The following is a 24,496-nucleotide window of genomic DNA, read 5'->3' as shown; positions in this document are numbered from 1 at the left end:
CCTAAGCCGCACGGCGCATGCTGCCGCTTTCTCACTCATAAGGCCATCGAAGTTGGTAAAGCTGATGAGAACACAACAACCCCACACAACGCCTGACTAGGCAAATCAGATCAATCGAGTCTCCCTTGCTGCAACAGAACACTCACAAGGCTTCTTTGTACACATAATTGAACAGGTATTTACCCTTTCAGGAGATATCACACAAAAATGGTTCCTTAAGTATTCCGCCACTATTTGATAACACAAAAATATTGGAGTACTTCAGCTTGAAATGATACAACAATAAGATGCAAAGCAGTAAACTGCGAACTCAATGGCTACGCTTCAAATGTTTGGAATGATTTTCTAGCCGGTCATAGGCATCGCGCCTACCCCTACCAACCAGAATAAGGAACACAGCAAAAACGGCCAAAAAATATACAATAGGGAGCAGCTGCTTTGAGCGCTTGAAACGGCCAGTTTGGAATCCCGAACTGGAATCAGAACTAAGTGGGGTGTGTGTTCCTGACTAACGGCGCCGTCATTCCGCTGTTGAGGTGTTTAACTCAAGCACAAATACATCGTTGACCACGGGCTGGATAGCGGAGTCCGGTCTGCAACGCACCGAAAAGTACATGACGGGGTCATCCGTACAAAGACTCCTCACTGCTGTCGAGAAAACACGAACGCCTTCAATGTAATCAGAGTCCATGTCATACTGAGCCGGGAACCCGGTGCTCATGTGGTACTGAGCCGGGAAGCCCAGCGCCCATGTGACACTGGGCGCGGAAGCCGGCGCCAATGTGATACTGAGCCGGGAAGCCCGGTGCTCATGTGGTACTGAGCCGGGAAGCCCGATCATCCGTCACCAGCTGTATAAATGCGGCTGTATTTTACCAAAAACCGGCTGTTCTCCAAACACGCATCAGCACTTATACGCTAAACGTGTTACCCCGGTGGGTTTAAAAGGTTTGGGCATGCCAAAAAAAAATTCGAAACATGCAATTTCTGGAATAAGCCTTCCGCCCCTGAACACATATAGACCAAATGTAGTCCCTGAACAAGTAAACAAAAGACGTAATCCCTGAACAGACGTAGACTAAATGTAGTTCCTGAACAAATATCGAAAAGACGTAATCCCTAAACAGATGTCGGGCAAATGTAGTCCCTGAACAGCTGCAGAGCAGATGTAGTGCCTGAACAGATGTAGATTCAGAACAACGGAAATGTTGTCGCTCTTGCACTCAATTACTCAGCTGGCGGCGCCACTAAGCTGAAATGCCGCCATGCCGCCTACAGCCTCCCAAAGGGCCCACCCAGGTAATGCCAAGGTCAAAACTCCGCAGGACTGTTGCGAAACGGCTGCTGAAAATCGGCACATCATAACAAATCTGGAAAATACGCCCATATTTCACGCGCATTCCAACCAAATGATATCAAGACACGCCCAATATCATGCAGACAGAGGGTTGTAACTTCTTAGAAGTTCACTATGTAGGCAATGTGCCTGTCTTTCTTCTGCTGCGGAGCACAGATGGTGTTTATTGTTCTTACGCGTCTGCATAAAAACACATGCACGTACACGTGCATCCGCACACTCAAACGCACACACATATTAGTTCGTGGCCGCCTGGAAGGCGGAGTGGGTTAAAGTCCCTTCCTCCGAGTTTCCACAATAATTCCACACTGCACGCGGCAGGTTCATCAATTTCTCAGCACCTGACATGTAACCAACTACACACCTTGTGGGAGAAAAGGCTTTCTTGCTGGGTTAGATCGCTGAAATTTGCGCACATCTTTTGTGAAGGAAGACATCGAAGATTTTTGCCTCCGCAAGCAGCGATTCGCAACGTTTTTCCTTGCTTTGTATTACTTTGACATAATTCAAGGACGAGTTTAACTGTCTACCCTCAGGGCACATCCCGCTATATGAGGTAACACCAAGCCACCATAAGAGATCATGTGAGGTCATCTTGGACCATAAGTGACAGAACGTACGCCATGGGTCACGTGAATTTGTGATAAGTCGACATAGATTCACATTTCCCCACCAACAACTTATGTATGTCATGTGAACCAGACCAGAACCTGATCTAGCCTAACCTGAACAAGATATGATCTTGACACGTGTCCGTTGTCATCATGGCACGGGCTTGGGCGCAAGTACGCGGGTGCTAAACACAAGTGTTCTGAAGTCATTCACAGATGTTGGTGACTTTCAAGGTATTTCGCGTAAATTGTTAAGTCATCAGTCATGTGGAAGATATCAAATCAATGCTTCCTAATTGGGAATGATCTGTCATCCATCGCCCCTTGACCTTTTCGATTTGATGACAAATCCTGGGGACGTATTTTCAACGGCTCCCCAAGCGGTGGTCGGTGGCGAGATAGACGGGCGGCGTTGGGATTAGCAGCAAGCCGTTCATAGCCGCGTGCGCCCCCATCTTCATATCAAGATGAGACATCTCGTTACGCGGGTGAAATGGGTTAAGGATACGCAAAATACGCTTCACAGGCCAATTTCAGTCAAGTGATGGAGTTGCTATTTTCACCAAGACCAGGGCATCAGACCCCACGCAACTATGTCACGCCGCTATCCTCTTTCTTGGTCCTTCGCAAGTGGGGTCCCACTTACAACGCGCTTGTTGTTGTTTATTGGAGTTTAGAGGCGCACCCACAGCAGTGGTCATTTGGCGCCCACGACGAGTTTTGTTCTACCTAACTAGTGCGCCGCGCAAATGGTCCCGAAGTTGATGTGTTTCAGAAACAAAAAGACCTGTTGGGATTTAAGGTATTGTGAGTTGTTTCCTAGTATGTCACAGAGGGTAAGGGGCGAATTATGCTGTCCAAAGTGACGTTGACGTTCTTCCACGAGGCGCGGACAAGATGCAAGGACATGGCGGACGGTGAGGACAGCGCCACATCGATGGCAGATAGGTTTATCGGCTCCCTACAGAGGATCACCTCTTCTCGCCTCATTTTGCGGAAACAAGAGAGCCACTGACCCAGCTCAGGTTGTATCGCTCTAAGCTTATTACAATGCATCCCATCCCAACCACGCTGCCACTGGTTGTGTGGGAAGGTTGTTATTCGAGTTGTTCTTATCATCAGTATGTTTTATCAGGTTTTCAACAAGACGTTTCTTCCACAAGAGGGAATTACTTGCATTTGGCCGGACGACGTAACGTACAGCTGCACAGTCTCAAATCCAATTACGCAGACCGCTAGGTCACGGTGCAACTTAAACTAAACGGGTAATGGTACTGAGATTAAGCATTGGTCCCGAAAGCTCAAGTCCGACCAGGTACCTTAGTTGGTTAGAGCGCCTGCCGTACGATCCACCCGCAGGGTGGATGGGCGGGCGGATTCGGTGGCGAGGTGGGTTCGAGTCGCCTTAGGCGCTCGCTATTTGCTCTTGACAGACACGGTCGGCGGCCGTTGGCAGAGGCCGCGCGAAAGGTCAGGTGGCCTGCGACAGCAGGCCGGACCGTGTGGAGCATTACGGCACGTTAAACTTTTGCAACCCAATTTTGCCGTTGACCCGGCTTTGCGATCTAGGTCAACGATCCGATGGTGGTGATCAGGGCTCACACAACAAGCACTGCTTAGCGTGAGCTCTCATCCCAGAAAGGTAGCCATTCGGAACGCTCGGAGTACAGCTGAGAAAAGGAATGAAGCTTCCAAATTTGATGCAAATTTAAAAAGGCATTGGGTAGAGTAAAGCGTTCGTCTTGAGACGCAGCTTCAAGAACAGCGTTGGGATAACAGATATATGATTAGCTTGGTCCAAAAGCAAATGGGAATACTGGATACACCGAAGGAAGTACTCTTTCACACAGCAGCAGTTCAAATTTATCTAACGCAAGCAGAAGGATTCGATTTACCAGTGCACGTTATTCGAATGAGCAAAAACAACTCAAATTATCCTCTGGCATCCTGCCCTTGATTAAGTGACCAACATATAAACGAAATAGAAGCGTGTTATAACACAAGTGCTGTACCCTGCTGGGACGTGACAAACTCACTTGTACCAAGGGTAGTGCAAACAATGCTTTGGAATACGATTCCGTTGTAAATGGATTCGACATCATATAATAAGATATAGCCATGTCATGCGAAGTATCGGCTACGGTCAAGTTAAAACGGCTCGAACACAGCCTCTCAGGTAGAAGGATCACCGACAAGGATAAAGGCAGTGAGGCAAAGGAACTCGTCTTACTTGCAACGTTACTAAAGGCAACAAACACCAAACGCACCCAGTAAAAATGTAAACGCTTACCTGTTGAGGCTTTATTACTCTCACTAGGCGGGGAAAAAGAAAGAAAATTTACCGTTCATCCGTCGGTGTGGAGCCTGTTGCATTCCGTGTACATACCGGGTCACCGCACCGGATACTTCAAAGCTCACACATTGACTCAACCGCGTTGTAAACAGTGCTGAAATTTTTAACAGCCGTGGTGACACCAAGCCGATGTTTTACGTGGTTTACGATCTTTGCAAGCACTATTTCGGTTAGTCGTTTAATGAGTAAGATCAAACACAGCAGCTGCGATGTAGTCACTTCCAGCAAATGCATCATTCCAATGCCAACCAACATGAAATGTGTTCGAGGTCGAATCCGAATCCGGTAGAAACCAAAGGAAGAATAAAAAATATACCTTTCCGTTGGAGTCCTAGGTAGCATCAGATCTCCGATAAAATATAAAAAGGTTACCGATTGCCATAATGCGTCGCTCGTTTCCAGGTCCGTTGTCTCCGGGGGTCCACAACATAGAATAAGAATAAAAATAGTACCTTTCATCGTGATTCGTCTCCAGGCCCTTGGCAATACCATGCACTGCCTCTGTGCATTACAGATAATTTCAGTGTACAGACCTGGCTGTAAACTTATACCACACCCGAAGAGTCTGTGGAAAAAGAACGATGGTTCTAAGAATGGATTTCCAGAAATTATCTTCTGCATGCAGGTTCAAAATTCATAACTCAGCAATGACCCTGATGCATACAATATACAGCGTGTATAAAAATGAGAGCATGGCAATGCAGGACACTTTAACTGTTGCACATACACCCACACGCACACACACACACACATACATATGACAACTTGATTGTCAAGGCTATAATTAAATAGTACGGATGGCACATGAAATAACATTGATCCTTCAGTGAACAAGATATTAATACAGAGCACAAATCAGTTGGGCTTACCTCAGTAATGATTTTACAGCTCTTCACTTGACCAATTGGACTGAAGAGGGCTATGATCAGGTCCTCTGTGACTGAAGCATCGAGGTTCCCAACATATCTGAAATTTGACTGGGTGTGAGGCTTATGCACAAGATAGTTCATATCCCCACACAAGTTAGGTGAGGCAGGGCAAAAGAACCATTGTGTTCACTCTCAAACACATGTATGGCTAGTTTCAGGTGATGGTTCCTTCCCAACAGTGCATCATGATCTCTCAGTTATCAAATGTCAAAACATGACATGGAATCTCTAAAAAGTGACAAAAAGCCTCTGCTGATGTTTAATATAAAGTGGATCAAACAGGTATTTCCCTAAACACTTCAATCCAGCATGAAATGAAGACTATTGGCAAATTGTGTCTCTTTCTCCCTCACAGACGCAAAGATGAAATTCATGAGGATTTAAGAGCAATGTCTGGTAAACCATCCCCAGAAGTAAGCAACACTTACATGAATTGTACATGCATACCACATGGGGGAATACAAAAGTTGGCATCAGGGAAGGATGATAATGAAATTTAGGACAGGACAAAAGGCCACTTCAACACAGGTAAAAACTGGTCCAATCTCTCCAAGATCTAAGATGCATTTGCTACAAATGGTTCTAAACTGCATGATGCAGGTGAGACCAATGCTGCAATATGGCATAACATAAAATTGAATGTAGTGGGTGTCCATGCAAGGGTAGAAAATTGCAACCAATGATTATGGATAATTACCAACTATACATATATTCAGACTGCCTTGTAATAATTTTGATCTTGATCAAAATTATTCCAAGGATATCTGAAAGCTTAAGGGCAAAGGAAGAGCCCTTCAGTCATGTCTGAATGGGTGACGGCTTCGACATGCATGACCATGTAGACTGTTGTCCCAAGGCCGACTATGTACCATAGGCTTTTAATGTCATGACTATTTCAAGCCCCAAGATGGTGCAGGATTGAAATATTGTATTAAAAGAGCTTGATTCTTGTTTGGAAATTTAACTATGACCAGGCAAATGATCAGCAAATAAATAACTTCAAGCTCAGCCCCCATTATGAAAATCATTGGAGTTTGTGTAAGAATAGAGAATAGTGAAGCAGCTGCCAAAAATAACGTAACATTAGATAAGTACGAGTAAGAACGTGCATACCAAGAGCACACAGGGATGCCTGCGTGCCTACTCAGACTAGGGAACAGGCAATGCTATTTCAGACCATTTCGTCTTCAATGGGAACGACTCCTGCACTAGGATGGAACCAATAGTACTCACAGTGTCCTTTTCGTTGCATCACACATTTTTATGAGTAATGCACCAATGCCGATGCACCATACAAACACCAAAGATTACTGGGCTCCGTGCGTCCCACAGCAATAAATCCACCATAAGCGCTTCTAGAGCGTTATGGCCGAATCAGCGCATTCACTGTTCCCACCCGCGCCAGAAAGTCACCACACTGCGCCGCTCGCCGCCTACTAGATCTTTGTGTATAGAGCAGGTCAGAGGAGTCGTTGAAATTGAAGCAGAATTGTACTTGTCATGTCTTGTAGTGATATTGAAGGTTGAACAAACATTTAGCATGGAAAAGCGTCAGCCAAACCGCCTGTCATCGCGTTTTGTAGGTTAGAGATTGTGGTTGCCTTAAATGTGAGAAATGAAAAATATTGAGAAGGAAATCCAATTATCATGTTTGTTCCCCCTCTTTGTGGTAAAGTACCTAGCAAAGCTATCACATCTGATTTGCATATGTTCATAATACTGCACAGCTATGCGCGAAATTTCGGTACCGTAGCGATTGCAGCATAGGGGCATTGGAAGCCTCCCGAAACTGGGGGGAGGGGCCATTAGCCGCTTTTCTTTTTCAGTTAGCTCGCTTGAAGTCAATTTCAACTTTTCAAAAAGTTGGACAGTTTTGTCGCTAATTCGGAATGTACCCGCATCGCCAACAACTCATAAAATCGGCACTAGCCACTGGTGTCGGTTTGCATCCTTTTGGGTGGGCCATTGCTCCCCCCCCCCCCCTTTGCCAATGTACGATCTGGCCCCTCATTGGTGAGTTTGGTCCCAACAATCCTTTGGAGTCCAAGCAGTTTTGGAACGTCACAAGTAGGAGCTCGAGATTATATCAAATTTAAAGAAGGCTGCTTATTGTTGCGCAGGTAAAAGAACCAAAGGAAATGAAGACTGCGATATCATGTCGAGTTTAGTGTACCTTGCTGAGTTAGTCACACTTTCAAAGCTCTGTGGTCATACCGGGCTTATATGAGTTTTTCCTGCATGCTGCATGCTATCAACCACACGAATTTATCTCTTGTTAACTCTGGTCCAGTATTGTGCTATTGCGGGAGTGTTCCGGCACAATTTAGCGATTTTTCAGGTTATACTGCCCGCAGCCAGCTGCGTCGTTTTCCCACGAGTCTTATCGGAAAATGAAAACATAGCGGTCGCATATTTGCACCCGAACAGGTGGGCAAGTTCTTACCCGTCTGCATTCAGAGGAACCCATGAAATGTGTCGACCTCCTCTTCAACGCGAACATTCGATTTAACAGCTGCAAAATCTGACGATCAGCTGACTAAACCGATAGCGGTAATCGTCCGACCACGACCATCAGCAACAGCGATGTCGAACATGCAGCAGGAACAAAGTCTTGGGACAATGTCCCAAGCAGGGACAAGGTTGGAACCCGTGGCCTGCATTCGTGGGGACCCCTGAAGCAGCGAGGGGGTTTCTTTGTTGATTATGGTACACAGTGCCTGCTGGTAGAGCGTCCAGCGTTGGCAACCAGCCTTGAGTCGGCCAGGGTAACATGGGCTGGACAGGGAGAGGGACGAACCCCTACAGCCAGGGGCCTCTTGCGTTGGTCGAGGCCCTCTGACAATGAAAATGGAAATGAGAGTTTACGATGGCAGTCTGCAATACGACACAGGAAGGTCCTTTGTCAGGCAGGGCCCCGGTACCGAACGGAGGGCTCTCCATCCCATTTCAGCCAGGGGCCCGTTATGCTGAGCTGTAGTCCTTATGCGAATTATTGGACACCTGCGACGAAAAAGGATAGTTTGTATCCGTGAGAGCCCATGCATCTATCCTGGCCAAATGGCCGGTTCAGGGGCCTCCGGCGTCAGGAAGGCAACCGATGTATTATGTATCTCTAAGATTTTCCGTATCGACCAGGGGATCCTGACCTTGTGTCACCAGCATGACAGCCAAACGAAATCCCACGCTGTAAATGAAAAAGAAAACGCAAACGTTGCGGTCATCCTTACTCGGGATCAGCGTGCGAAACAAATAACGTAAAACAGTGCTTCAGTCTGCGTGCTCACACTTCACAGTCATAGGAGCGAGAACACCAATGACCGGGGTCGCAGTTGCCATGAGAACGGGCGGCGTTGGCCGCTGCAGCTAACGCCGGGCGGTGGGCGCCTGATGCCAGGGAATAGCCGTCGTGAAATAATGTTTCCAAAAGTCCTGAAATCAATTCGCGCCAATCAGAGATTAGACTGCGACGTATACACAATTTGTAGAGTTCTAAGGTTATTCTCTGAGGAAGTAAACGGCGACAGCAACACGAAAATAGATGTTCTCCTTGCACATGTCTAGTTCTACCATACAATTCCAGCACCGGTTCGCGGTGCTGTGAATGCGAATCCATTCCTGTCATAAACATAGAAATTGCACAGGTGAACCGTACTCTGGACACCTTATAAATGTACCAACTGACAGCCTAAAGCATTCAAAGTTGCTTCCTTCAGAAACGTTGCCTTTTTCATCCACATGTTGGCCACCGCCTAGTGTTAAATGCGGGACCAACGTCGTGCAGCCTATGGAGAATGTAACACTGGTGGTCGGGGGTCTTGTTGGAATACTTACGAGCGCGCGTGGCCAAAACTGCATTATGTGCTTACTTCAATACTCGGTTTGAACAAAGGTGAGCATCCTCAGACCAAAACAGGCTGACATGAATGCAAATTCATCACCCCATCATCACCCCACCCATCAACTGCTGTTCAATGCATGCAGACACGCTGCAGCTAATTCGCTGAGACCGTTCATGTATGGTGCACTCGCGTGTTTTATGACGTCTGCAGTTCTGTGACAATCATTGTAATAAGGCTGCACACACCATGGCGCTTCCGTCACCGGTGTAACTAGACTGAACACTGAGACGATCTGCATTGCGCGTTGTGCAATGAATGAGTCAACTTGTCATAACCTGTGACTCCTAATATATTCACGTTTTGCCCCACATCGACATTTTCATGACGCCTGATGTGACATCTTTGAGACGGCATTATTTTATTTTCCATTAGGCAACTGAGTCCATAGACCGTGGTGTGGAAGACCTCGCCTCTACTTGGCACCTCTTAGACACGTGAAATACAATATCCTACATAATAAATAGACGTAGTTTCAGGCACTTGCTCCGTGTTGACGTCTCGCACAAGTCCTTACATCGTCGAGGAGTTAATTTGATGCTTCATGTACACAGCTTGAATGTGTCTTGGAATTATGTAAAACTAAACATATGAACGCACGACGTCTTACCGAAGAAAACGCAACTGACCCTGAACGTAGTTTCACAAAATAAGTTGAGAGGCTGGGCAGAGAAAATTGATAATCAAAATAAGCCCAAAATAGGCTCTGCCTTCACCCTCCACACACATACGCACACACTGAACAGGAAGCCACACGAATGCAAGTGGCGTAAGTTCCTCCTTTAAATTTTAGCGACGTCGGCATTGCGAACGCACCACACAACATTGTGAACAGCCTTGTAAGTCATCGGGAGAGAGAGAGGGAGAGAGAGAGAGAGAGGGGAGAGAGAGAGAGAGTGAGGAGCAGGATCATACCATTCCTGGGGTTCTCATCATTTTAAGGTGAAACCTCATGACGAAGACCGACGAAACTTTCAAAAATTCAGCATGCACGCCATTCCTGTAGAATGCCATGAAAAAGAAAAGCGCACCAGTTTCCAGCCGTCGGCCCGGCTGGGCTGACTACCAATCCCAGTCTCCAAGACCGGTCGGACTAGGCGCGGCACATACCGATGGTATCAGCAGCGAACCCAGTTAGTGCGTAGGGAATGGAGGTGTCCGCGTATCTTACCAGATCCGTGTCTGCCAGGATGCAACGAGCTCATAATGCCTGGACGAGACTATGCTTGGTTTGGTGTAACGAACACACACACACACACACACACACACACACACACCACACACACACACACACACACACACACACACACACACACACACACACACACACACACACACACACACACACACACACACACACACACACACACACACACACACACACACACACACACACACACACACACACACACACACACACACACACACACACACACACACACACACACACACACATATATATATATATATATATATATATATATATATATATATACATATGACAGGCAAATGTACATTTAGTCAGTTTCTTGCGCGTTAGCTCGATCGCTCGAATTAAATTTTTCGCTGTTTTCGTTGAGTCATGAATCAGTTCGCCTATCTATAGTCATTTATGTTGGTTTGAGCTAGCTAATTTTTCGGGGACATTCGTTTTCAATTTTCAAAGCAGTGTAAGGCGGTCGAGTGGAAGAGATTTGAATATGGTAAAATACTTAGTAATTTTGTAGTAATTTTCTTAGCAATTTGGTAAAAAGGGCTGTGCGCCTGATGAAGAACATGTATCCTCCACAAAGCTCCGAGCCAATGTTTAAACAGTACAACATTTTGAATCTATTGGATATCGCTAAATCCCAAATGGTAATTGTGATACACAAATTTTTAACTCCACAGCGTCTTGCATCATTCGATCTAACATACAAGCTCTACGAAACAAATGAAATGGATATGAGGCGAGTACACATTTAGACCAACGTAACTAATCGTAATAACAGACAATTTACAAAATTTGCCTTGGCCCTAAGCTGTGAAACGATTTTATGATTTCATATTTTCCGCGAATAACTGACATCTTTGCATCAAAAATCATCGCTAGCAACGTCATCCGCAAGCATGTCGTGAAAACATACTAACGTAACCAACATATTTGAAGATGTTGTAATTTTTGCTCTGCATGTATGTAACTCACTTCATATTTAACCTTCTTCAGGCTCCATATTCACGTTCTGATATAGTTACGTTTATGCACTTGTGCCCAAATTCATGGCGCTGGCTCCGGGAGTTCTCGCAGCAACAAGCCCCGCTTAGCTGGGTGGACTCCCTGGACATCCAGCTCAAAACCCAGCACGAAAATGACCAGTTAATTGTCCCTCCGACTTGTGTGACTGCACGGTCTTTACTAACACTGTGAATGAGTGGTTGCATCTTATTGGGTGGTTATAGCGAGCTGTCATAGGCTGACTTTGGCTATGACCACTTTTAGCCTTCTCATGTATGATTTGTCTTTGCTTATTGCATAACACAATTCCTGTCGGGTCTGCAGCACCTATTCGCCTGCTTCTTCATGCTTGTTTCCTCTTCCTAGCTAGGAGTGCCGCGACCCGATTTTATGTTTTCTGGTGTTAACGTACGGTTTACTGCGTCGCTGGGATAGAGGAGGGAGCACTCGTGGTTACCTGTTCTTGGGAAACGATATGGAATAAAATATGAGGTATGCCTGCAAGTCATAATCACTGATGAGGTATCGGTTAGCAGATTATGCGGCCGAATATCTGGTCAAATTACAAAACTCATACAAACACTTGCATACTACTTTCCCAGTCAGTTTGACACTATAGAGGGATAAAGACATCGAATGACCCTGCTGTCATTGGGTGACTGAACAGGTTCAAAGCAATGCATGACTTAAGCTATTTGCTTACGTCAGACATCCTTTCTTTGACGAGAATGGCTTCGAGACCTTGTAAGCGGCGTTTGATCGGACAAGATTTTAAAATCAGTGTGTTTTCAGTGAGGCCAGAGTCTCCTAGCTTTTATGGTGGGTTTTGCGCATATGTTGGTCTGGCGCTCCCTTCTGCAGGTGCACAGTCACGCGTCGTGAAAGAAATGTCGTAGTCATTCAAATATAGGTCGAGTTGCAGAGCCGGAAACCTCCTTGCGAGCAAACTAAAATCATTGACTATATTGGTGCTTTAGACAAGAATACCAATTGCCCTGCTCTTGCAGCAGATGGCAAGTCTAATTTCAGTGTCTGCCAGTCGGTGTGATGTTTGTCCTGATGATATTCTGAAGAAAAATTTCGTCCACCTTGTTTAGCGGGGACATTTAATTTCGATAAAAAAGTTGATGGCCTAGTTCCTTGTCGAGCGATTTCTGGTTTCGTCGATGCGATAAGGACTTAGTATTTTCTTCAATTGCGCTGTTCGAATCACTTATAAACGATCAATTTCTTGCGCCGGTCAAGTTCGCGATGCGTGCTGAACCAGCGGGAACAATATTTTAGAGCTCGTCGTACAAACGAACGGATGACGGCCGTGCGGTAACGCTGTGGGCATTTGCTTGCCGCGTTCATACATTTGCCAGCATCAGTAGGTTTGCGGTGCGCTCTCGTGACTAAAGATCGGCCATTCACATCCAAATTGATGTCAAGAAATGGTAAATGGCTGTGGACAATCAGGTTAGTTGTAACTCGTAATAACGATTGCCTCTGTGTAGTGGCCTGCAGTTGAGGAAGGTGGGCTTCATCTCTGGCATCAACAGATATGTCATTGACTCATCTGCAGTATACATGTGGTTTTATATACTGCAGATGTATATATATATATATATATATATATATATATATATATATATATAGATAGATAGATAGATATATATATTTGGGGGGGGGTGTTCAGGCTAAGGTGAGGTGTCTGCTAACGCCGTCTTTTGGCACACATATTGGAATGACTATATCTCATTCACGACGCATGACCGCACCTGCGGGAGGGTGCGAGCGTCAGACCAGCATAAGCGCAAAACCCGCCATCAAAAACTCCTACGTTCTGACCTGACTGAATCCACCCATATTCTAGAATCATTTCCAAAAAATGCCGCTTGCAATTTATCGAAGCAATCCTCATCAGAGGAAGAATACCTGACTTGAACAAACAGCGTAAGTCATGAATCACTTTGGGCCTGTTCGGCCACCCAATAACAGCGGGGTGATTCGATGCCTGTAACTTTCCATGGTGTCAAACTGGCTGGAAAAGTGATGTGCGCGTGCTTGTATGTGTTTTTTAACTTGGCCAGATACTCGGATGCGTTGTTTATTAACTTATGCCTCACCAATCATTATGACTTGTAGGTATGCCTTGTATTTTACCATATTCGAATGTTTTTCGTCCGACCGTCTTACTCAGCTTTGAGAATGAAAAACGAATGTCCCCGAAACGTTGGCTAGCTTAAACTAATATACATGACTATAGGTGAATTTATATATGACTTACCGAAAGTAGCGGAAGGTATGATTCGAGCGATGGAGCTCACGTGCAAGAAACGGATTAAATGTACAATTGTTTTGCATATAACAAAGCTTGCATAATGAAAGCACACTGCCTTGGAACATTAACATACACTCCCTTTAGGTCGCTTCTTTATGTTTTCGCTCAGCAATATCCCTATTCATATCGTTGATTTTCTTTGAACTGAGCCTGCATCTAATTCTAATGAAATTCCTTAGACGGACATCTGTCTGATGTCAGTGTCGACCATACACCGTCATAGGCTGGTAGTTCGCACATGTGAGCAAAGATGCTCCTCCGGCGCCTGCCAGAGCGTTTGAACGCACTGTGGACCCCCGCATGACCGGCTGGTTGATCATGGAAGCGCAAAACGGTTGTCAGCGTGCAAAGGTCTAATTTGATTGGAACTGTGGCGATCTTCGCTGCAGAAGCATGAACGCACAAACTCTATCCGAACGGGAAAATTGACCGTTAAACCTGAACCGCCTCCCCATATACGGGAGCATTCACTTGCACGTGATAGCCCAACAATTTGGTTTTTAGGCAGGAGATACACACACACACACACACACACACACACACACACACACACACACACACACACACACACACACACACACACACACACACACACACACACACACACACACACACACACACACACACACACACACACACACACACACAAACCCAAAGCCCGTGCGTTAGGCCTACCATACATGCTACCAGCGTCCCTTTTCTTTCGTAAAATTAGTGGGACTGATTTTATCTTACAGGCAGGTGGACCTGCCCACACGCAGAATTAATAAACACCTTTGCAGCCGTTAATCCGTGAACATGAGCTCACGACACGTGACATCGGCTCCGCGTCGTAAGCCTACAACCTGAAAACGAGAGCTGGTTTTCTCGGCGCAACGTCCGGTCCGGCTCGAGCGGCAGCGGTTCTCCTGGATGGGCCGGTCAGGCTAGATTGTTCCCTGTTGCAACTCTGACGCTGGCGGTGTCCGAAGAAATGAGCTAAGACCTCTCTCTCATTACCGTAATGAACGCTGGAGATCGTCACCGAAACGATGAAATCATACATAGTGCAAACGCATGCAGCCTGGGTGCATGGTCAAGCACATGCATAGGTCCTGCCGGTAGTGACGTCATAAGTCCTGCCGACAGCGACGTCAACGCACCCACCGGCCCGTCATACTCGTATGTATTCATTGCATCAGGGGTGTCAACTTTTGTTCATAGTTGGGGGACTGGGCCGAGGGTCCGATGGCCTAGAATCACTACACACTCCCTCCAACGGATTTAGGACACTTTATTTTGACGAAAGGCAATTCATGGTCTTAAACGTTTGCATCATTCACAAAAGTCATTGATTAAAGCAGCAAAGTGGTCATGCAGAACCGGATTCAGGAAGGGGGAAGGACCCGGGACACACGTACCCCTTCTGATCAAAAATTTAAGGCGACCCTTTAGAGGCCGCCTTAATGCGCCAAAGGTGCTCTTCTATCGCTCCCATGGGAGGAGGCACACATTTTTGTTTGTGGGAATAGGGATACGGTTATCCATGAAGTACGCAGGCTATCCACGTAGTCCAGAGCTTTTTAGTTAAAAGAGAATCTCCGACATTTAAAGATTTTGAAAAAAGCATCAGATTTGATGAAATAAGCTCACATAGAACTATCGGTATACTTTTAAGTGGAAAAGACTGCTTTAGAAAGCACGATTTCTCTGTTCAGTAAATATGCTCCTCGATGTTATTGTTTGATTGCGTCATCGTGCCTTGCACAACATTGAGTGAGTACCAATTCACGGGCGTTATATTTAGAAATCTTGCTTACGAACACCAAAATAAACAATTCGACAATGTTTTGGCCTTGATCGCCGCATGTCCATTGGAATGAAAGAATTTTAATGCCGTTTTTATGGCGTCACGGATAACTGGGTGATCTTGAAACAGCCTCTCCGAAATCGTCTGCACATCTTCGCAAGCGCGTGGCTCAGAAGCTAGACAGGTTTATGTCTTAAGAAGGGCGGGACTGTGAACTGCACTGATGATCTTTGAGATGGTTATTTCAGTTCAAAACCCCATATGAATGTTAAACACTCCCTCTAACCTCAATATTTTTCTTATGTTTTGTGACTCTAGGTGAATAGTTTATTGCACCGATTATTTGTTCGGCTCTTACGACTTTTATCTGGCGGTGAGAACGTGCATGACTTTTTATTACGAGGGTGCGGTGTTCTAGTGTTGGTAGGTGCGCTGCTATATGCTACAAACATACATTTCTATGATGGCGGTAAACATCCGGCCACATTCACAGTTCCAGCTAGCGGGTTTTGGTGTCCAAGCCATTCAGCCAATTTACAAAACCCGTTCCAATTTTCATTTTGTCCTTGGATTGCACCATAGCGCCCCACGTAAAATAGAGTTCCTTAGCATTTACGATATACCATCTTTGTAAAGCGCAAGTGACGCGGACAACGTTTGGTGTGGATTTGGTGTCATATTTCATTTTTCATCTGAACTTTCTGTCAAGGCATTAACAGTTTATATTTATCAGTACCCATGTGGGAATGAGGCTGAAAGCAGCTTACTTGAGCTAGATCCATAACTATGTGCCGTAAAGACAACGATGAGGATGGGTTTCTGCAACTGTGATGTGGGAACTGCGTATGCTATCAAGCTGACCAGCGCATGCCTGCTTACTATTTTCACTACATGTCTGCAATTAAATTGTTGTTGCGCATCTGATGTGCGCGTAAACGTGCGTTGAATGGACGTACGTTACATTTTGTAAAATCTTTCAATTTCATATGAACTAATTCCTCACCATTACAAAGTGATAAAAGACCAGCCTATAAAGGAAGCTTTATGCGTGCGATTGCGCATTATTAAATGGCATCATTTTCTCCTGCAAGTGGCGATGCACTTCTTCCTTGCAGTCTGATAGTTTAACTGAAACCCAGATCGTTGAATTTCCTGAAAATGAAAAAAGAACGCAGTTCAACCTTTTAAAGCGCAACGGCCACAAGATGCCACGTGACGCTCAGACGTTCCCGCAGTATTGCTACGAAAAGTGTAAGGGGATGACGTAGTTGTGGCATGTGTTTAACCGGGTTTAATTGGGCGTGACTGCTCCCTAGATCACAGGTGATATTTCTCGGCGAAAACAGTTTGTGATGTGGCAGTTCACAGACACCTTCTTTCTACGAACTCTCGGCCGCGACGCGTAAAATGGTGGCGAAAAAAAACTAAGTTGTCTCGCAAACACACCAATGGTTGTTGCCGAAACCCCGTTTTGGTCGAGCGCTAACACTATGCTCACTTACTACATCCGTGATGTGGCGAAACGCGTGGTGGCGGGCTCACCTTTCAAAACAGCTGTTCGTATGGCTCGTCAAGAACGGGTCAGCCTGGTGACATGGTGGCCAAGGTTTTATGTGTAGTTGCATGACGCAGTAATAGTCCTTTCGTGTTATTTGGATAAGAGTTCGAGGCGAAATGGAGCCTTCATTACACTAATGGGATGGTTGGTTCGGAGTGCTAGCAATAAACCATGTTTAGCACGTAACCCGACTCAAAATCCGTCCCGGCAAAATTTGCGGGTTCCGCATTGTGTCTCATTTTGTAGCTGAAGCTACAGTTCGAGCTAACGATGCCGCACCAAAGTAAAAAATAGCATTCTGTTGCTTAATTTTGTTCGCACGAAACCTAACAACAACGAAATTCGGGTCTCAAGTAAAACAATTTTAGATTCGTAGCCTACCATGGAAAGCAGATAAAATGTCGCTTGGCATGAAAGAGTCTCCACGTGATCGGTGAATTAGTGACGTCAATATTATGCTTACGGTACGGGGAAAAAGCGTTTGGGCTCACGTTTGACGGACAAAAGGAACAAACAAAAGCGTCAGATAAAAAAGCGTTCACCCCCCATCGTTTAAACTTAGCTCTCATTTGATTAAATACTTTTGAGGTTGCTGGCCATGCTGCACCCTGCATGCCGACGCCACTGCGCAAAAGTATGAAAGGAGGCAGTCTTTGTGTGACGGTTAGGTTTTCTACGCTTGCATAGGATTCCAGCCAAAAACACGGGGGGGGGGAGGGGGCAGCGAGTACTTGGGGGGCAACTCAACGTTGGGACTCGTCAACTTAACCAAGGCCCTCACAAAATAATGCAAATCGACGCTCGTGCAATGTGCCATACTCTGACTTGGCAGCGCGCACAACGGCAAGCAGACCATTTAGTGAAACACTTCCCCGATTCAGGGCTTCCTTGTGCTTGCAACGTTAGACAATGACTGTTTTGCTTGACAGCAGAGTAATCCGAGCACGACAAACCATAGAGGGCTCGAACTTAGGTGCCGACACATCATCACACACGATACGCCCCATCAGACAGCGTAAGCCACTGCTGACGCAGCCGCGGAGTTCGATGTGGGTTGTTCGATACGGATACTTTGATTCGGCTCGCTCGTCGCAACATAAATAACACGTGACGTTCAAATGTCTGCTTAACTCCTTTGGAGCACTCGGGCATGCAAGAAGGCTGCGATTAATAAACCACAGTCAATCATCTACAATGATATATATATATATATATATATATATATATATATATATATATATATATATACATGATGCTTAATGGTATAAGTGCCGTTGGTATTAGACGTTCATGGCCAACAAGGTGCAAAAGATGTGCCATGCTCTAAAGACGAGTTTTAAGCAAGGCATTCAAACACACGATTTGCCTTGGGGTTCTCTTATCTAAAAGAATGCACAGAGTGACCAAAATGGAGCTATATTGGAAGGGAACAGAACACAAATAGATAGGCCTGTGTGCAGCAACAATGCCTGTCGAAAAGAACGACACATTCACAGCAACAAAGCATGACGTTAGCAGTTGCTCGGTTTATGGTCGAGAGCTACGTACTTAAGTACTACTTTGCAAAATTTGGCGCAGCTACAGCGCGCCGTTTAGTAACCATGCTGGAAAGATATTCGGGGGTCAATTTGACCCCCATCTGAGCTTGTGTTTTAAGAATCGCCTGTGTTGGCAGACCACTAGGCTGTCACTGACAAACAAACTCACTATTAGCTGTTATATTTTTGCAATGTTGCAGTCAGCACACGATGACGCGTTCAACGTCAAAACAGTCTGCTTCGTACAACATTACACTGGCATATTATTGGTGTGCTCCAGAGGTATTTATCAACTTATGATTCATCGTTCGATGTGCACTAATAATGCACGGTATATCAGCACACGATTTTAGGCTGCTAAGCTGCTTTGCAGTTCACGGAAGGATCTGGGCTCGCTTTTGCGTGCAGTTTGTTTTAAGCATCCTTAAACGTAACAAGCTGGCGCGCGTACTAAGGTCCGGTGAATGTGGCCGCCTGCTTCCACATTCAAAAACCGGTGAACCTTCTCTCTAGTATTTTGCCCAATCTTTCGGCAGCTTTGGCGGCGTAAGATGGGCGCGCTCCTGCAGGGGCCTCAGCTCGATAGCTTGATTTACTTGATGAGCCTTTTCCTTCCGACTTCCGAGTGCAGCCGATAATTCGTACAGCACCGTCCACGTGCTCGCGAAAATTGATCTCGAATCACACACAACGGGCTTGGAAAAGCCTGTTGCAGGCATGTAATTGGTCGACACCATGAACAAAATACTGAATTGACGGTTGTGTGAGCCTCGCCACATAAAACATCGTATCGCATTGTGTAAAACTAGGCCTTCAAATAGTGTAAAAGTTTAGCTGAATTTGAAAAGGATGACATTTCTACTCGAAAAACAGGGCAGTTTTTCTGACATCCATTATCTATATCTGCATATACAGAGATAATCTATCCAAACACACACACACACACACACACACACACACACACACACACACACACACACACACACACACCACACACACACACACACACACACACACACACACACACACACACACACACACACACACACACACAACACACCACACACACACACACACAACACCACACACACACACACACACACACACACGTACGTCTATATATATATATATATATATATATATATATATATATATATATATATATATATATGACAGCTCTATGTATCAACCTGTGTATATGTGTGTGTGTGGATTTGTATGTGCATTAAGCATAGGCGAGCTAGTAGCCATGAAACTGAGTCAGACTACGTCACATAGTTTGTAGTATAATCCCTCAATATGATAGCAAGGAATGACAAAATCGCTTGAAGTCGAGCTTAGCCAGAGCTGACTTGGCGCACGAGACCGGCCACTGGTCACCCCATCCCATCGAGCACCGGGCTTTCACTCTCACCACCGGCAGCTGTCCTGCCGTTCCGCTGTGTTTCTGGTGGGCGGGAGATGGCCTGCCAATCCTGTGGCTCCAGTATGCTGCAAAAATCCGCGGTCGACCTCCGTCCGGGCCGAGCTGGATTTCGGCGCGTAGAATGAGGCCAGAGTGTTCCTTATCCTGCCGCTCGCTTTCTCGGCCGCGCGCCGATTCCCAGTGAAACCGGCAGCCAAACCGGAAAGGTCGCTGCATTTGCAGGCGGCACGGCAGGACATTTAGGGAGTCAGAGGTGGCATCTTCAGTCAGTGTCGAAGCGGCGTGGGGAGAGCTTGCCCAGCTCGTCCGCTGCCGATGGTCGGACGCCATGACTAAGGTGACTACAGTGTGCCCATTGCTCGTCTCCGGTGACGCTGCTCCAGCAGGCAGACCGCCGGCCTGTGTCGGCTCGCTCGATAAGTATGGCCCGTGTGCGGCAGGCTGAACGGCCTCCAGTGGCTCCGCCGACATTCTTCTTGGGTACGGGTGTAGTATCTCGTGTTATTAGTTTGCGTCATGCTGTCACTGGTTAACTGCATGAGATGTGTCCATGGATTTTACAAGAATTGTCTGAAGGAATACGTTAATATTTGCCGCCATCCCATTTCTTAAGCGCCTTCAGTGCACTGTTTTCTGTTTACAGCAACTTTTCTGGGTCAGTGGAATTCGTGCCAAATTCGTGCAACGTAAGTTATTGTTGGGTATGGCACAGAAAAATCCAATCTTTACGAAGAGTTTCAGACATCTTACCTGATCTCAAAGCGTTTCCTTCAACACAATCCGTCGTTATTTATTTTATGGGTGCGCGTCTAAATGAGCTGGTGGCCGGCTGATTAACACCACTAGAGATTTTTGAACATTTATAATATTGCTTGCAACAGAAGAAGTCCACAACTTAGGCTCTCGAGCCTCCCCTTCGAACTATGAGCAGAAAATAAGACAAGTGTGGGAGAAACAAGCTGTTGGCTTATTTTAGGAGCAACTTTCGTCATTTTTCAGTTTCCCTCCAAACTTATTTTGTAAGACTTCGTTCTTGATATGTATATATATATATATATATATATATATATATATATATATATATATATATATATATATATATATATACATAAACGCCATGTGTGAGTTTAATGATAAATGCACCTAATGTTCTGCTGCACTCAAGCACCTAAAGAAAAAGCTTTATGATTGCGACGTTGTCACCGAAACGATATTAAAATAATGCACAGAAGTGGTTATTACTGTGCTGTACTCGTAGTGTAGACGTCACTACGCCTGGGTTACTGCCAACGTACAGTGAGTGTTCCATTTGTATTAATTTTCTCAGCATAAACAGGCTATTTTAAGCTTGCGAGTCGCACTGTCGCTTTAATCAGGACGTCCCCCATAAGCCCGCTGGCAGCCTGCCAAACAATTGCAACGGTCAACGATTTCGTCGCATGCGTGGACGACGGCAACGGTTGACTCTGCCGAGCGTCGACGGAGTTTATTGGATGAAACCAAGGCTAAATCGCCGGGCTTCGGCTATACCAAAATGTTTCGGCAGCTTATTCATATCGAATAAGGTACGGTAAGCTTTCATATGATTTGGGACGCAAGGATTATGGTCGCTTGTACTGAAAAACACTGTGGGCACAAGTGGATATATATATATATATATATATATATATATATATATATATATATTACATTCTTTAGTAAAACTTGCTATATACATTCCGTTCATGGCCTCTAATTAACATCATGAAATATGAGCACCGGGCATCGCACAGCCCGCAGATAAAACGATTATCACGTTCACGCTCACTAAGTCTGCTGCTTTAGGGTACAAAAGCAGCAATTTTCTAAGCGGCGCGTTTCTCTATGAAAATAACTGGGGCTAACAAAAGAACAATGCATTTTTGTACAAGGTCACTGAATTATTGTGGAGTAGGAAGTCTTCAAATCCAACATGCATTCCGCCGTAGCACTGTGGGTCATATACTGGCATAAAAGGAATTTCACCACTCCAGATCGCTTACAATAGTGTCTATGCGAAAGGTAAAACACTGCCGAAGCATAGGAAAAACTTGCCAAAGAAAAAACTTGCCAAAAAGTAAAGTAACGAGAAAAGAACAATAGGGAATGGAACGAGAGGCATTCTTAGCATTTAACTGTGACTATGGCTTTAAAAGGGCCAGTTTCTTTAAATGAGCGATCAAACCGTACCGCTACACACGGCGCACAAATGCTATTCACATAATCCACCCCACAATCTCATTACGGCGACGGAACAGTACAGTACCGACAGTAGGACATATGAAATGTGCCGTTTCCGATTGCACGGCGGCTTATCATCTTGAACTTCGTTACATGGTACATGCTACCTAGGGTTTTGGCTATTTCAGATCCTTGCACTAAATTGTCAAATAAGGAGTTAGCCCCTGTCGATACACCAGTTCATTTCTTCAACATTATAATTGCAGTGCTTGCCCACGTATCCCTTAAGGCCATTAGAATCAGCTTGCGCTGGGAGATGCCGAAGTCAGATAAGCTTTTTCTGCGGCTGGAAAGTGATCTCAGACTCCTCGGTGTGGCTCCCAATGCACTAACGGCTTGGCACTCTCCTTCGGCTTTCTCGTCGGCCACCGTGCGAGGCCTTCAGGTATTAAAGCACGGCGTTTAAGTACGCATCTTATTTGTGGGCACACTACAGCTAACACCAGTACTGGTCAAATAAATTAGTTCAGCGCGTGCGTAGAACATGCGGGATGTCCAGTGACGCTGTAGTGGAAGACGTGCTCGTTATACACGTTAACGCTCACCATTTAAATAAACTCGGCAACATTTAGCCGCCACCTTGTGGCGCGTGGGAGCACAACAGGTGAGTGTCGGCACCCACCTGCGGTCACTATCCGCTACAGCGCCATAACTTGTCTTGCATAAGGCTCTAGGTGCATACTTTCCAATGCTTGACAGGCCGTGATGCGTCGTTTGCATAAGAACGCAGTCATTGACGGACAAGGCAAGTCTCCTGCACGTGATTTAACGTTGATACCTCGCATGGCATCTTGGATGGCCGCCGTCTGCAATCTCACTCTGGCCTATCTGTCAACTGGCATGTGCAAGGACTTTCCAGTGCATGAGTTGGAGTCGCCAGGCCCGCTCGTGGAGGTGGATGGAAGGACGTCACTTAGCGCCGGCCGCCCCAGTGCTGGCGGTCCCCCACCTCTAACCTCCAGCCAGCTGACGGCGATCTTCCCCTTCCCAGAGACACCTCGTGACCCTGCTGACGGTGGGGCTACTGGCCGTCGCCCCAGGCCACTGCCAGGCCGGTGACGCCGACGGCGAGCCGACGCTGCCCGCCGATGTGAAGGCCGACCGTTTCCTGGTCGGCTGGGACGCCGGGGACCTGGCGTTGGCGGCGGCTCCGGCCGCTGCCCAAGCCCGCCTGATGGACCTGTCGCAGGATGAGCCGGTCGTGCGCAGGAGCGGCGAGCCGCAGCCGGTCATGCTGCTGCTCTCTCGCAGCCGAGCCCCGCGGCAGCCGAGGGCGGGCCGGCGGGGCGGACGGCCGTTCCGCCGCCGCCGGCAGCGGGGCCCACGCGGCAGGTACCCCGGTCCCGTCAGAAGGCCATCTCATTACGGCCAGGGCCACGGGGCTGGTCCCGGACCACGCGGTACGATAGGCCACGTCGGACCTGTGAAAGGAGCTTCTTACTTCGGCCAGAGCCGCGGAGGTGGTCATGGTTCAGGCGGTCAAGGACGGTACCCGGCTGCTCTTAAAGGACCCTCTCACTACGGTGGATCTTCAAGCGGCCACGCATTTGCTGGTGGACATGGACCAGGTGGTGGTCATGGACCAGGAGGCGGTCGTGGTTCGGGCGGTCAAGGAGGATACCCGGCTGCTCTTAAAAGACCCTCGCACTACGGTGGATCCTCAGGTGGTCGCGTATCCGCTGGTGGACATGGACCAGGAGGTGGTCATGGGTTCGGTGGCCACGAACAGAACAGGCACCCCGGCCACCACTTCGCACCGGCAGCACACGGCCCCGATTTCGGCCCCCCGAGGAACCCGACATCATACCGCGGACCTTCGCCCGGACCCCCGCGCCATACAAGCGACGGGCTGGGGTCAGCCGATGCGGCAAAGTTTTTCGGCGACCCGGGGCATCCGGAGGACCGTCCGCCGCTGGATACCTACTCAGAGTTCCCCGCTCAGACAACCAGCTTCCCACCGCCGCCGCCAGGAGTGGAGGGGTCTGTACACGACGCACCGCACAGCTTCTCAGTGCGTCCAAGGCCTCCAACCGTTCAGTTCGAGACACATTCCGGCCCGGGCCCGAACGCCTTCCAGGCCGGTCCAAACAACTTCCAGATTGAGCAGGTAGAGCCGCCTTCTCCGCCAACATTCCAGGGACCACGTTATTTCCCGTCTGTCAATGTCGGCCCCGTAAGAGAAATAACCGGCCGTCCAAAGCAAGCGCTTTTCGGACCCGCCCAGTTCCACTCTAGCTCCTTA

General features: G+C 46.8%; 1 long non-coding RNA gene across 1 annotated transcript in view; it reads right to left on the bottom strand.

The window, feature by feature from the left end:
• LOC119112433 (uncharacterized) overlaps positions 1–6,644 on the bottom strand; it is a 30,569-nt gene extending 23,925 nt beyond the window's left edge. The window contains exons 1-2 of the long non-coding RNA XR_005095716.1: positions 6,484–6,644; positions 5,191–5,287 (exon numbers count right to left, since the gene is read on the bottom strand). This is a non-coding gene — a long non-coding RNA (uncharacterized LOC119112433). The remainder of the gene's footprint in view (positions 1–5,190; positions 5,288–6,483) is intronic.
• Positions 6,645–24,496: the final 17,852 nt, after the last annotated feature.

Source organism: Pollicipes pollicipes, unplaced genomic scaffold (genome assembly GCF_011947565.3).
Source record: "Pollicipes pollicipes isolate AB1234 unplaced genomic scaffold, Ppol_2.1 Scaffold_7261;HRSCAF=8764_pilon_pilon_pilon, whole genome shotgun sequence".
Classification (NCBI taxonomy): Eukaryota; Metazoa; Arthropoda; class Thecostraca; order Pollicipedomorpha; family Pollicipedidae; genus Pollicipes; species Pollicipes pollicipes.
The sequence above is the reverse complement of the archived record's forward strand: the minus strand, read 5'-3'. Positions and strand labels throughout refer to the sequence as shown.